At 40.4% G+C, this 15,271-nt stretch overlaps 1 protein-coding gene across 4 annotated transcripts in view; it reads left to right on the forward strand.

Moving 5' to 3' along the window:
* PLCB1 (phospholipase C beta 1) overlaps positions 1–15,271 on the forward strand; it is a 406,198-nt gene that overhangs the window by 23,724 nt on the left and 367,203 nt on the right. The window lies entirely within an intron of this gene.

Here is a 15,271-nt window from a genome sequence, read left to right on the forward strand (position 1 = left end):
TAAGTGATGCTCACTGAAGCCCCTGTTAAAACGGTAATGAAATTCTGAAGGAAGATTTTGTCTTTTCTTCTAGCTGCTCTGGGTTTACTCATGACAGTTAGACATAAGGCCTTATTTAATAAAAAGTACTATGAAGTGGAACACTAATGTCTGAAAGTTAGGAATATGGCCAAAAAATATTCAGGGAGTGCCATTAGAGAAACTTAGGTAATTTATCTTAGGCACTTTCAATGTTGAGACTGGGAAAAATAAGGAATATATGTATAAGGGAACTTTAAGAACAATATGGTAACTTACAAAAAGTGTCTTTATTCTGTAATTTCCCCCAAAATAAAATAAAATTGAGGTGTTTTTTCTGCTTTTAATCCAAATTTGCTTTGCTAAATAATAAAATAAGCATAGAACTACATTGTTCTTGAAGGAAATCCTTCTAAATGAAGGCAAGACTTAGGACTTCCTGAGCTGTTTTTCCCCTTGCTGCTGAAGTTCGTGTTGCGGTGGCGCCTCTTGTAGTAATCTGCCAGGCGCTTCTGCCAGCCAGTCTTCCATAACCAGATCTTCACTCCGTCACTAGCCCATGCTGTAATTAAAATTTCCCAAATGTGCTTGAAGGGAAGCTGGCATCACACGTGTTAAGCAGCAGCAGTGCTGTTCCAAGGACAGTGAGTCTTGCAGTTGTCGTCCCCTTCTTAGCAGTCACATACTGCAGTAGAGGACTAGACTAGATCATTAAATATCATATATGCTTCCCCTGCCCCAGGAAAATACCTGGTTGCTGGGATACTTTTGGGATTGGAAGATAGCCCCTAGCTTGGGGCTTTTCCCCTGAAGACGAGTTGTCCTTAGTTGAGGATCCAGATGGCTTTTTACTAGCATTGTCTTAAACTTAGTGTGTGATTGGTTATAATAATACAATCATCCAGAATTCAGTGAAGAGGCTAATAAGTAACTGATACTTGACAGCAAATAAAAACGCTTTAGCAATTGTGTTTTAAATAATATGTGTCTACTGGTGCCCTGTAAACATTGTATTCAAAGGAACTCAGTAGACAGTGTGCTTTCTGTAGGTGCAAAGTACATCCTCTCCTCAGTGCGTGGTTTTGAGTTGGTTGTAAACTACTTGGATGCAGAGTAAGTTGGCTTATTCATATAGAATGTTATCAGTAAGTGTCATAGTCTAAAATTACCTCAGATAAATCTCTGGCTTTTCATTGTACCCTTTTGCACACATACCGGAAGACCCAAACCTGTAGACATTTTTGCCAGTGAGAGTTGCAGGGAAGAGCCTGTCAGAGTGCTGCAGTAGTACTCTTTGAGCATAATGATGTCATACATACTAGCTGGATGAGGTGAAAAAGCTTCTCTCATTAGTCTTGCATACAGTATATTTTAAAATGTGGAAAATCAGTTTGAAAAGTGCCACTGCTTTGCTGCTGCCAGAAGTAGGTTTTCAGTGTACTGACTGCAGATGTATCTTGTCACTGACAACTCATACCAGTGTCTTTTGCATATCAGTGTGTTGCATATCCAGATTTAGATCCCTTTTTCACATATGTTGAACTTTCAATCAATATTTTTACTGAAATCAAGAAGGGTACACAGGAAGAGGGCATAGGTAAGATAAAGAACGCTGGAGGTCGAGTCAGCCATTCTGACTTGCAGATTGAAATATTTGCACTCATCTCTATAGTGTTCCTACATTTCACTGACAAAAATAATTTTGGCTTCATAGCCTTTGTGTGAGGGGAGAATTATCTACCCTTTTGTAGTACAGTGACGGGGGAAGTATCTTAGCCTCTTCAGAAGCCCTGTTGCAAAGCTGGTTGTTGAAAGAAGATCTCTTAATTCCTTGAAAATGCCTTTTCTCTTGATTGAGAAGCAGCATAAGGCATTTCATAATTCAGAGTGAACCACCCTCCGCCCCCAGTGTTTCATTCAGGATTTACTGGAGTTCAGGCTAAAATTGCATGTCCTTCTTCCTCTCATTGCTCCTCTTGCCTCAAATTCTGCTTTGTGCAGAACCGGTAGGATCTGTGTGCTCAGCTCTGATTGGATTCGTATCTGAGTTTCCTGGGCTTGTCCTGTTCTGTCATTTTTTGAGGAAATTTTGCCTGTGCAGAAGGATAGCTTTTGCCATTTCTTTCTCGGTTCTTGGGTGGGCTGTACAGTGCACATGGGCTGTGCAACTCTGATACATTCATGTTATGTTTAAAACAGCTCTTCACAGATTGTCTTCAGAGCAGGTTTAAACTGTGAAAGAGACTTCCATATCCTTGGACTGGCAATTAGAAACATAATTGTATATGACATGTCACTTTGTGTCACCTTCTTTACAGTGCTCAAACACATGTATAATATTGTAGCTAAAAATGTGAGCCTGGAAATAACAACGTAAGGCTCCTAGCAGTGAAGAATGCAGGCATTTAGCTGCAGCCGTCCATCTAAATCCTTTGGATTTAGGCTGGTACTTGGTCATGGCCACTCAGCAACTTCCCTGGATTTATGCCAGGAAGATGGCTAATGGAACAATCTTTTTATGATCTGTTTAGCTAAATGGCTATAATAATGTGGGATATTAGAGTAACAGATGCTGTTGACCATCCTGCAGTAGATCAAAGTTTGTGTATACAGGAACTATGCACTTCCTTTCAGAGTCACGGGTATAATTTGGAGCTTCTCATTTGTTGCTATGGTATTATATTATCAGAACAATGAGAAACAGAAGTGGTAATTTTAATGAATTAAGTCAAAAGTGCCAGTCTGCAGCAGTCTCGGCTCAGGGCCTAAGGAATAGTTCGTTGCTATCAGTAGTAACACAAAAGGGTGCTCTATAGATGACACTCAGACATTGGTGGTATCTGAGGATTTCAAAGACTTGAAATACAAGTCCAAACTTTCTAAAATGGTCCTGTGTCATAAGACTTGGGACATGTTTGGCTCACATCGTCATTGCAATTTTGTGTGGCCTCAGACGTAGCCCCTGAAGCGCAGATGACCAACACCTGGAGTTGGCATTCGCCTCCTGGGATTCTCAGGCTTGAGTCCAGCATTCAGCTTTAACTGCACAGTGCAGAGCATGGTGGTGGCTGGTAGGTCACACCTCCTGCTTCCAGAGTGGGTTGGCAGGGGAACAGAAAAAGGGAGAGATGGCAATGAAGCATCCAGCTGGTGACTGATTCGAGTTTATTCTGTGAACCTTTTCTTAAAGAGAGAGAGCAGCGTACTTTACATTTCCCGTTGTATAAAATAAAAGAGCGACTGACCAATACGAGATCTCTCAGGGTCTAGAGAGACTTACAGCCCGATCTCACTCTGCCTGATTCAAAAGAGGGATTTGAAGCATGGAGCTTGAACAGCTGTATCTGAGATCGGTGAAACTGAGCTGTTTCAGCTCTGTATTAATTTTGTACATTTGAATTTAATCTACATGATGATGACACCAGTGTGAGAGTAATCTCTGAATCATGAGGGTGTTATGAATTGGCTTGGCTTTATGTTTGGAATACACGTTGTTGGGTGGTCTGCATGTTCATATATGGATATCATTAATTATGCTGTTAATGATTTACAGAATTAGCCTGAGAAGATGGGAACAGGCATGTTATGAGCCGTGGAGTCATATGCCAAACAAAATAACACCATTTCAAGTCAAACACTCAAACTGAAAAGGCTACTTTTGTCCCTGTTGCAGGTCTAATAAATATAAGACACAAATGTTGAATTGTTTGAGAAAACATTTGCCTTGTGGCTTGCTGAATAAAAGCCCCTTTTTCTCACATCTGTGTTTTTTATCTGCAAAGGTGGAGAGCTTTCCTTTTGCTGGCTAGGCGATGAGATCTTCATAAACACTGTTCGCATGCATGGAGTTTGATTGAATATACCAGTAATGAGTTTCTGCATAAAAGGGGTGTGTGCAAGGAGAAGGTACCAGGCTTTGAAGCTCAATAACATCTGGGAAATGACAAAGCTCAATTTAACCAGGGTGTTTCAGCAGAATGGAGATTGGACTGAATAGAATTACCTGTGAGCATCAAAAGGACTCCACTTAAGGGTCAAGGGGGTTATTACCGGTTAGTTGATACTGTTCACTTCAGCATTTTGTTTTCTTTTTTTCCCCTTCTGCCGGCTTGCAAGCGATAATTTTCTATGCGAGCGTAGCTCTCACGGGCAGTGACAGATGATCGCTTGCTATCATCTGTCATTGCCCCCTGCCATCAGATGCACTAGGTTGGAAAGAGCTCTCAGAGGGAATCTTGCCAGTCGACCTACGAATGCATCCTGCTAACACCGAGAACTGATTGCTGCCTAAGGATGCAACTTGCCGCAGCTGTGGCTTTGCTATTTATTATGGAAGGAAAACTGTCTGACCTGTCAACTGGGGGTGGTATTGTAAGGGCCATGCTGCACATGGCCGAGGAATGGATATGGGCTTTCTGAGTGGGACTGGTAGTTGCCCTGATGGTTGTGGTAGGGAAATTGTAGTTACCTCTTGTTTAATCAAGGAGGCCCAGGGGTTACTGTGACGTGTACCCCCACAAGTTGTATGGGCACTGGAGGAGATTGGACAACTACTTATAGCTCAGGCTCCCACCTGCCCTGATTGTTAGGGGTGTGGGGGAGCTCTTCCTTCTTGAGAGTGGGTCTTGTCTCAGGAATGTTTGCAAAGCAGATATACTCCCTCATTTTGATAGCTGGGGTTTTTTTAAATTTTTTTTTCATACTTGATTCTGTAGCTGTATATAAAATTAAATAGGCTAACTTGCAGAATCAGACTCATTACTTCCAGTGTAAGGAAGCCTCCTTGCACAGAACGGAATGCTTTTGGAAATCTTGAATGTCATGTTTGACTTCAGTTATAGTCATGGGGAGTAGGAATAGACATTAGTATCTGCTTACTGTCATGTAAGGCAGAATGAACAATTCTGGTTTAAGTCCAAACTTTTTTGGATTTTGTTAAAGACAGATATTATGGTGTTATTTCTATCTACATCTGTACTTTTCCCTGCACGTGTTAGTTGAGGTGAAGATGCAGTATTCTCACCTGGATTTGCTTGAAGACATAGACCGTATTCTAATGTGGATTAATAAAGTTATGTTCTGTTTAGTTTGGAGATAGATCTAGACACAGGAGATATGATTTGCCTGTTTTTTTTTTTTTTCCAAGAGATTGTCTAAAAGGATATTCTGGAGTTCTAAGTGTGCCGCAAACACAGACCTGTGTGCATGTGCTTTGCTTTTTTTTTCTTTTCCTCACTCCCACACCAACTAACAAGAAGTTAATATATCTGTGAAATGAATGATCTCCCAGAACAGACTTGAGAATCTTTCGCTATTATGATACGGATGGCAATATTTGCTCCAGAGACTTAATTCCAGTCAGACAGCTACTAATTAATAAACCATTGTGTAAATCAACAAGATAAGAAAATATACGATATATTGCAAGATACTGTATGATCTGGAAGTCTTTTTTTAACAATGTATTCTGTCAAAGTGATGTATCAAGAAGTGAATGAGATGTATTACTTGATACACTTGCAGAATGTAGAAAAGCCTTTTCCTATTGCATAAAGTGTTGTTTTGGCCTGTCCTCTTCTTGAATGTCTTCTGCATCCTCTAGTCTTTTTTCTGTCTTACTTACAGAGCAAGTGACTTAGTAATGGTGTATGAGAGATGCTTCAGTAAGTCAGAAACATGTTGTGGAGTGACACATGGTGCAGTGTTGGGCTGCTGACCGTAGTCAAAGTGCTGGTGTGCAGGGGTGAGAAGCGGAATTGGGGGTGGAGGGAGTACTGGTTGTTATCTAGCAGTGTCAGCTATAAGCTGGCTTTTGGTTTGCATCCACTTCAAAATGTTATGCTGCTGCTGATAAACAGCTTTTGGAATTGAAACCTTAGATTGGGAGGCAAATAAAAACACAACCCCCCCGTCCCCCCCAAACCAAACCAAACCCACCAAAACCTCCCTTTGTTAACCATGGGGAGATAGAGTGTTTTCTTTGAACTCCAAAATCTTTTTCAATTAGACCATTTTCTAAGTAGTCAAGCTACACTGTGTGGTTTTTAAACTTCAGAGTAAGATGAAGATGTATAGATGTACAGTTGCACAACTGGGCACTGGAAAGGTCCTTCACTGAAGTAGGGAAACATGTTTGGGTTTTTTTTTTGGATTTCTTTGTTTGTTTGTGGGTTTTTGTTTTGGTTTGGGTTATTTTAAGCAAGAAGTGTAAATTTCTGTGCCTCTGAAAAGTGAAAGTCATGCAGTATTTTTTAAGTGGGCTCCTGTTACACATGCTGTCAAGATAGAAAGACAGTAATAAGGCTTCGTCTTTGAAGCTTAATTGATTTCCAGAGATGATCTTTCTTTGTTGTCTTAGATTTGTGCCCAGAGATTTCTTCCTTGCAAGGGAACTTCTTAATAGAAGATAACTTAAGTGATAATTTGCAAGTATCCCCATCACCAACACACACTGAGGTGGAAGTTCCTGCTGTCTGGCCCTTGAACGCTGTCCAGCCTGCTGTGTAAAATGAGGGGTCGTGTTCAGAGGCTTCTGGCTTTTGCTGAATTTGCAGGGCTTGATTTGGTGTCCTAGTATACTAGGAGTGTTCTTATTTTATGGTGGTCAATTTTTGTAACATGTACATGGGCTGACCAGCTTCCAAGCCCTTGTTCAAGTACTGCATACTGTGAGGTATTGCTTATAAGCTGCAAACCCTTCAGTTACAGTTCACCTGTGCAAAACAATTCCCGTGGCTTAAGGGAGGCCACCAAATGCTCCCATCTAGCAGGCTTTGCTTGAAGATGTAGGTGACACTGAGGCCCAAACAACGCCCTACAAACTCACCTGGGGCATTAGACCTGGCAGAGGGAGAGTAGCCTGGGTGGATGTTGGCTCCAAAGAAGGTGGCATGTGGGAGCAAGGATGAAACATGCTGATAGGACTGTGTGTGTGGCAAAATTACCGTGGCAGTACCCTGAATAAACCAAGGGGCTCACATTGAAAGTTGGGGCAGCCTTGGTTCTGTGACTGTGTCTAGATGTGCAAGTATCACATCCCCAGAGGGTGTCTAACATAGCTGTTACACTCTGAAATACATTTATTTTCTTGTAGATAAAAGTCATAGGCAAACTGTTTAAGGATTTTCTAGTATCAGACAGGTGCAGATTTTTATGAAGCATCGTGGCTATGCTGTGCCACACGCTGCAGGCACACATGAGCACATGGGCTAGCTCTGATCCAAAAGCTAGTCCTGGGACATGGGGCTGAGCTGCAGTTAGTAAACTCTCCTGAGCATCCTTATTTCTGATGATAGGGAAAAGTAATTCATTTAGTGTACAGCTGTATCATTAATGCAGGATTCACTGCACCTCATGAGTTTGGGGAGGGAAGAAGGCTTTGCTTTTTTCTTTTTTTTTTCTTTTTTTCTTTATTTAAATCCTGCTTCTCTTGGCATTCTCTCTGCAGCCTGCTTACCCTGTATGTGAGTAAGGCTTCTTGTTGACTGATATCATAGCTGTTGGCTTAACTCCTGCCTCTCCCAGCTGGCTGCCATCAGACAGGGTCTTCTCTTGGAATCAGTCCTCCTGGCAACAGCATTTCATTCTTTGACAATTTAAAAGTCAATTAAAGCGATGCAGGTATTGATGCAGATTTCCTCATGACCTGTAGCTGTTTAGTCCTGGAGCGACAGATCAAGTGCTGGCCCGAATAATTCGAACCTTTCTTGCAAAACTCTCGAAGCAGTGGACGAAACTTATTTCCTTCCTCATAATTCTACAGTAGATGTAGGAAGGGGTCTGGTGAGGCAATGTGGAACATATTAAATATTGATAGATTATTTCAACCCTGACTATATTTTTGCTAGGCTTTTTTGAGTCTTCCGTAGTTAAATTAAGCTTGGCTTCATCTGTCATTTGCCCTTTGGTAGAAAGGCAACATGGGCCACCAGGCAGCCTCTAACAGAAGCCTGAAATTCTCACCCAGAAGCTAAATGTAGTTGTTTCCCAGTGGCGTCTTCTGGGAGACAGTGCTTATCTTCCTACCCAAGAATAATTTCTGCAGAGGGAAGGCCTTGTTGTACGGTCTCCTGGCTGTGCAGAGAGCATTACAGGCTCCTGGGACTGAGAGATCAGATTTTCCTATCTGAGATCTTGGCACAAAGTAACTCTTCAGTGTCACCGAAGATATGGCTGTACCACTGCTGCAGGAGCAGACAGTCTGGCATGAGCACGTTTGCTTCAAGCCCTTGAAGGGTGGGTATAAATGCACTTTTAGAAAGTGGAAAGAAAGTGTGTGCTTGGGTAAGGCTAGTCTGAAACCATCTGAACCACTGATATCTTCATAAGGGTGTGTCTTGTTTGGCAGGGTATGTTTTCTGCCTGTATCACACCTGTGTGGATAATCATTAGCTCTGTGTCTGAATCTTCTCCCGAGGGCATTGGGCTTCCTGTTTCTGCAGGTGAATAGCAATGAGGCATAGTTTAGCAGAGGAAAGGATTTCTGCCAGCTGTATATAATCCACACCTGTAACTATGAGTGTAATCATTAACTTGGCCTTTTAAAGTAACTGGAAATAATTATCTGCGCAGAGGATATTAGGTGCTAACAAAACTCCCAGGCATGTCGACTTCTTTTATGGCTGATTGTGTGTAACCCTTGAGACTTGTTGAAGTTTTGTGCTTAATGACGCTGAACTTCTCTAGCAGTGTAAAAGCGAAACTAGAAAACTTGTAATCCAGAGAATGACTTAATTTGCTGCTTTCTTTGTTATTACTGCTATTACAGCTTTCTCTGCAGTTCAGACGATTCCATTGTGTAAGTCTTTGCACTCTTGTGGAAAGTGGAGTTGGGAAAACTACAAAACACATGAACTGCTGTTGCATGAGCATTGTTTGCAGCAACCAAAGTTAAAGGGTTGCACGTGAGGTACTGCAGCCATGTCAACACACACGTGGAGTTGCATTTGCTAGTAAATCATGTGCTGAAGTTACGCCTTTTGAGTCCTCAGGATAGCATAGATACTAATGTTTTGTCCAATTAAGTAATGCTGTAGTTTAAAAAAAGCAAACAAGTCAAAATTTTAAAACTAAAAGTAGAACTATAATGGAAAATGCAGTAATTGTAGCTTTTCTGGTATTGTCATTGTCTCTGGAGAAATAAAGAGAGACACTGGAGATATGAATGATTTTTTTAAAATTTTTTTTGGCTGGCGCGTAGAATTATTTAAACTTTCTTGAAAATGGGAAGAACAGTCTTAGGTTTAAATCTCATTCATAATTCATCCTCTGTTAAGTGTGAAGGGAAAATGACTTCATTGTGTGATTACAGAAGCAGTCTCATTTGCTGTGTGAGCTGGTACAACTTCCAAAGCTCAGGGTGCAGCTCACTGCACCAACTGAAGAAGAATTCTGTAATAAATTAATGAATATATTTGCTTATTTTTAGGATGAATGACCTGTTAGTTTGCATGGGTAGGGAGATTCAAACTGAGGCTGGGTCCAGCTAAGAGGGAAAGCCATGAATTGATCTGTGGAAGATGGGAGAGGAGTCGCGTGAACGAGGTACATCTTGCTGGATTGCTGCCTTTTCATGTCAGTTTGGGAGAGAATCATTCTGATAACCAAATCCTAATTCTGTACAGTGTCCTGACATGTAGGTCATAAATCTCACTGTGAGATCGGTGGTTCGTGTTAGCTTTTGTGTATTTGGAGGCAGTAATTTCACTTTGAAAGGTTCTTAGCAAATTTGAGCCACTACTGCAATCTGTGTGTTCAATGAAGAAAAGGAGAAATATTAGGTGGAAAAGTTGACTTTCTTCTTTATGATTGACTAGAGTAATTAATGAAAATAAATTAATATCATTAAAACTGACAGAAACATAATTTGATGTCAAGTTCATTGGCATTACATTGCAAGAGACTGAGTGAAAGTTCTGGGGAAAAAAACCCTGTAATTGTATTCCTAGTAAACCTACAGCATTTGTCTTTAACTCATCAAACAGTGCTTATTGAAAACGTCCCAACATGCTTTCTATTAGCCTTAATATTGCAAAGCTTTGTATTTTTAAGGCAAAATGTCCATTTAAAAATTTTTCTTAACTTGGACACGCAAAAGTGAGATAATTCATGGCTACAGCTGAATGAAGGAAACTTACATTCTTCAAGATGTTTACAGACTACAGCTATTGTGGCAGATGTTACTGTGTCCTTTTGAGATACTAAAGCTTTTATAGATGGATCTATAAGAGCTAGACCAATAGAATTCAAATCCTTCGCTTTTTGAGTATTAGTTTTATATTAGCAGGTGCTTCAGTAGGTAGAAAACACTCCTAAGACCTCACCTTTAAATTCAGTGTGAGTCAATGGACATATTCTATTACTTTGTGTTGGCTGCTACCTGAGATTTGGGAAATGCTGGGCTGTACTGTTTGTTTAGTTTGTGAAAATATGCAGTTCAGGTGAAGCAGTAAAAAGTTGTTTAATCATACAACATTGAAGAGTTAAATATAGACACTTTAGGATATTTTTAATAGGAATCAGAGGGGAATCTTGTTTTATAATGTCCACTTTGATATTTGTGTTCATTCGCAATGCTGATGCTCTGATATGGTGTCATGTACTGTAAAATTCCAGGATTTTTAATGCAGTCTGTGAAAATTCATAGCTAACCTTTACTCAGCAGAGTAAGATTGAGCCTGTCCCTAATAGAGGTTCTGTCCTTCAGATGAAATATTAAACCAAGGTCCTCTTTGCTGTGAAGAAATAGTTCCTTCAGAAAGGGCAGGTTATAACCTTGGTGGATGGGCCAAGAGTCCCTCTCTGTCAGGTTGTAATGTTCAAGGCTGCATGACAAATAATATAGTGCTGTTCTCCTGCTCTCTTCCAGTCCCAGCTGTAAACTAATTGCATACTTGGGAGAATGGGATCCTGACCTGTGACTGGGCATCCTGCGCCACTGCAGTGCAAATAATCTATTTTTTTTTTTTAGCAATCTCTAGTGTATGTTTAATATTTGAAGCCTCAAGCCAAATGTAAAAAGGCCCTTTAATAGTTGTCAGTTGATTGCTTTTTTGTTAGCTATTATGCTGTTTCTCACTAGACATTTAGAAACCAGTGGACGTTTAGGATGAGAGGTTTTATTTAAAATGCCTACCTGAAAGAAATTCAGTAAGTAGTTGGAAGGTGTAGTAGTGTATGGTGTTGGGGAGAAACCTTGGAACTCATCCAGCATTTCCATGTAATCATTACCTAAATGATACCCTTTCAAGAATGAAAACATTTTTCTAGTTGATGCAACATTTTTGCTTTTTCCCTTATGTCAGCTTTTCCATTAGATTCAATATATATTTCTGATTATAAAGCATGCTATCGTATTTTGCATAGAGAATAATAGTAAACAAATTACTGTTGCCTTCTGTTATGTATCATCTCTAGAAATTTCAGCCATTTGAGCCCTCAGCTTGTTTTACTGTGTGTATTTGCTTGTATTGAATGCGTTCCAGTTCTTCATTTCCCAGGGCATATAAAATTGGTGAAATTCCATGGGAAAGGATTGTTTTGGGTACGTAAACATACTGTCAAGTGTTTTTAGAGCTCAGGAAGAGCAGGCGCTTAAAAGTTGTGGGAGTCAAACACATCCATATAGCATGCTCATGCACCTTCCTCTAGGCACTGTACTGTGTTGGGACATCAGAAGACTTATTTTTTCAGAGATTAACTCTTCCCCATGTTGATGAAGTCAGGGGAAAACAACTCTGCTGTTATTTCCTGGATGATATGTATTTACCTCCTAGAGAAGTTATGCAATAAATAAAGCAAGACTTGGCCTGGCCAAGGTTGGTGGAAAGTTCCAAAGGAAACGTCTGTGTATGGTTAGTGTTTTTGTTGAAGTTTTTGTTGCACTTGCTAAAAAGAGAAGTAGACATGTAAACAAACAAGAAAAGCTTAAGTCAGGCTAAACATAGAGATTTATTTTCCAATTAATCAGATATTTATTATGAAATGTGTAATTTGCAAGTACTTCTTGGAAGATAAACAATAGCTGCCGGGGAAAACAGCAAATTTAAATGTATTCACTGCTGTCCCAAACATTCAGTTTTCCAACTTGCATGTTGTCCTTAAGCCAGTAACCAAACCTTAACATGGCATGCTAATTTAAAGAATATGTTTTGTCTTTTCTGTGTTTAGCAGTTGCTCAGTTTGGCCAAGCCAGCCCAATTTTTTCCTGTGCGCCTTCTGCGTGTGGCTGTCAGGCCAACCTCTGTCTCCAGCTGGTCCCGTCAGACATCAGCAGGTGTCCGATGGTGTATTGGGTGTGTTGTGCTGGGAGCATTGGCTGGGGAGGATGGCGCTCAAATGGAGCGGGCTGAGCGGCTCCCCACCCAGTCAGTCTTCTGAACATGCTTACCAGGAGATCCTCCAGCATGCATGAGTCTCTCCCTCTCTTCACCAGGATACGGTGAAGCAAGCAGAGATTTCCGTCAAAGTTCCCAGTCCCAAATACTGAGTGATCAGAGAGGGGAGGATCTGTGTGCCCTGAAGACTGGATCTGTGACCAACAAGCAGAAAAATTTAGCTCGTTGGCTCTTTGTGTGTTGTGAGGGCTGCCAAATCCCTGCAAGAACAGAGGTGTTTTTCTGATTTTGTGGGGATTGTGTTTGAAGGTGATGGTGGGCACAGAGGCTGTTTACTCGTTTGCTTTTAATAGTGGTAAAAGGGTTTTGCAGAAAGGCAGTTAATCTTACAAAAAATTGCTTTTGCTAAGAACCTTGTAAGAAATTACCATAAAAGTCAGTGTGCTGTTAAGTCCTCCTTCTTCCCACCATCCTGCTGCCACTTTCTTATTTATAGAGCCTTTCCCAAGAAACTTCTTGTAGTCCCACCCTTATATGTCTTGTATGTGTAAAAGTGCTGGAGAAGCAGTGCACACTGTCCAAAGCACAGTGCTTTTTGCTTCTTCCAGTCTTTACCATCCTGAGTGAGAAAAGGAGTCACCTTTTATGGGGCTTTTGATAAGCTTTAGGAAGCTTTTGTCCTCACTGATGTCCTTTAATTTTTTTTTCTTCCAAAAGAATGAACTTTGAGATAATTGGACCTTGAAAATTAAGTGATTATCTTCCAGATAGCATGTCTGAAATGTATGTGTCTGTGTTCAGAGAGCAATGCCTCAGATGCTTAACATTTTAAAATGCCATTGTAAATAAACAGTCTTTGGAAGTGTTCGCTGGAGATGTCACCGCCAAATTAAGGTAAAAATCATGTAACAAGATGTCTGATGTGAGTGGCAGGGAGAATGAAAAGTTCTGCATTTTTGTGGCTTTTTTGGAGACCTGGAAGACTTGCATCAGTTCTCAGACAGGAAAAGGATTTGGCTCCATGCACCAAAATACCCACAAATAGCAAATTTACTGCATGCTAGAAGAGGGAAGGCAAAAAGGATATGGTCCCTATCTCAGAGATGCTCGTCTCTTTGCAGTTTTTGAGATAAGCACTTGAACTGGAACTCCTGGGGTACTATGAATAGGGTAATCCTTCTGGAATATTTTCAGAGGGTTGAATAGGCTGCATAGGAATTTTCTGGGGGGAAAAAAAGGTGGTTTTTTTAACAAGTAGAATAGCATTAAAAAAACAATATAGAGAAAGGCAGAATGCATATAAATAGAGAGGAGAGAAGCCTGGGATGATCACTGGAAAAGGCAACTGCCGCTGGTGTAATTTTCTCAGGTGACAAGGGCGGGAAGTGTAGTGACAGAATGTTGACATTTGCAAGAACTTCCATCTTTTTGACCAGCAGAAAATGCTGTCTGTCTCTTGAGTGGTTTAGGTGGGTTTCATATATTTTTAAAGTAATTTCAGCAGGTGTTTTTAAAACAGCCACAGCAATTGATGGAACAGGTTTTACTTGGAGATTTCCAGGTAGCTTTCCAAGTCAAAATGGTAGAAATAATTGTTTACTTTAACGTAAATTTGTTGACGTTCTGTTGACAGCCTAGTCATGAACATTTTCAGTGATTTGATAGTTCAGGCTAGAAATACCAAGGCTTACAAAGCTCTCTTACTCCTTTGAGCAGCACGCTGTATCTTTTGTATGTGTAATCCTCAACAGTGCCAGAACCAAGTTTATAATATGCATCCTCAAGTACTTTGAACAGTGAGTTCTTATTTACTGGAAGATAAGTGCTCCTTGAGTGTCTACAAACTTGGAATGGATGTGGAGTACCAAATTTAATGTGGCCTTGTACTGACACTAATAATATTGTTGAGCTATTGGGCATCAGTGTAGCTCAAATGCTTCCTTGCTCCTTTTCTGCACGCTCTCCCTACAGCACAGTAAATATCAGTAATTATCCCCACATTATTTTAAATGTCATTGCTAAGGCCAAGTGTTTTGAAATGCCAGTTCTACTTAAACTTAAAGATACTGTAGTTATGTTTAGGCTAGAAGGAATTGTAAGGAAATAAATGACCGGTGGCTTCATGAAAGTTTAAATAAGCAATTTCCTTTGCCAGCAACCAGAATCTTGTTTATCCTCATGCGTGCTTTCAAAGAAATATTAATACTTGGAATACAATTTTTGTACCTTTATTAAGATGTCTATTTTATGTAAGAGAAAATAATGATTTAGAATGGTGAAATCAAATCCTCAGGGGTTTGTAGAAGTTACTTTCAAGTTTACCATTCTAACTTTTTTTTTTTTAAAATAAAACTTCTGGTTTTGAGGACAAAACAAGCTAGTAAAAATCCTGAGCAGACTTATGTGGAAAGCAAGCCACTGGCTATGCTCAGTCATCTGTCTGGTTTCATCAACAGCATGTTGCTTGAATATTTCCAGATTCTGGAAGTGTCCTGGTGATAGTAGGTCTCATTCTACACAGAAAACACACAGATACGCTCATCTCTGTGTGTAACTCTTCACCAGCCTTCATTGGGATGGCCAAAGTGGGCATGACCTTTTTCACTGCTCCCTGGTGTCTTGGGTGATCTCATGTGATGTGTGTGTTCATATTTAGGAGAAAGCGCTTTTAGGGAGGAAAGACAGGTAGGGTATTAGTTTTCTTTGGGAAACTGCAAGGACTGGGAGCATGTGCCAGGTGAGCTGATGGTTCAGTCAGAAAAGAAACCCCCATTTCTGAGGAGCAGTGGGGATGGAAGGGCGTGTTTTGTTGACTGTCAAGAACAGTAAGATCTGCAAACTGTTGTCAGTTGGAGCAGCGTCATCAAAATGCACATGGAAAATGATGTTGGAATTTTTGCTTCATAATAACAAGCTGG

This window comes from Strix aluco, chromosome 3 (genome assembly GCF_031877795.1).
Source record: "Strix aluco isolate bStrAlu1 chromosome 3, bStrAlu1.hap1, whole genome shotgun sequence".
NCBI classification, from domain to species: Eukaryota; Metazoa; Chordata; class Aves; order Strigiformes; family Strigidae; genus Strix; species Strix aluco.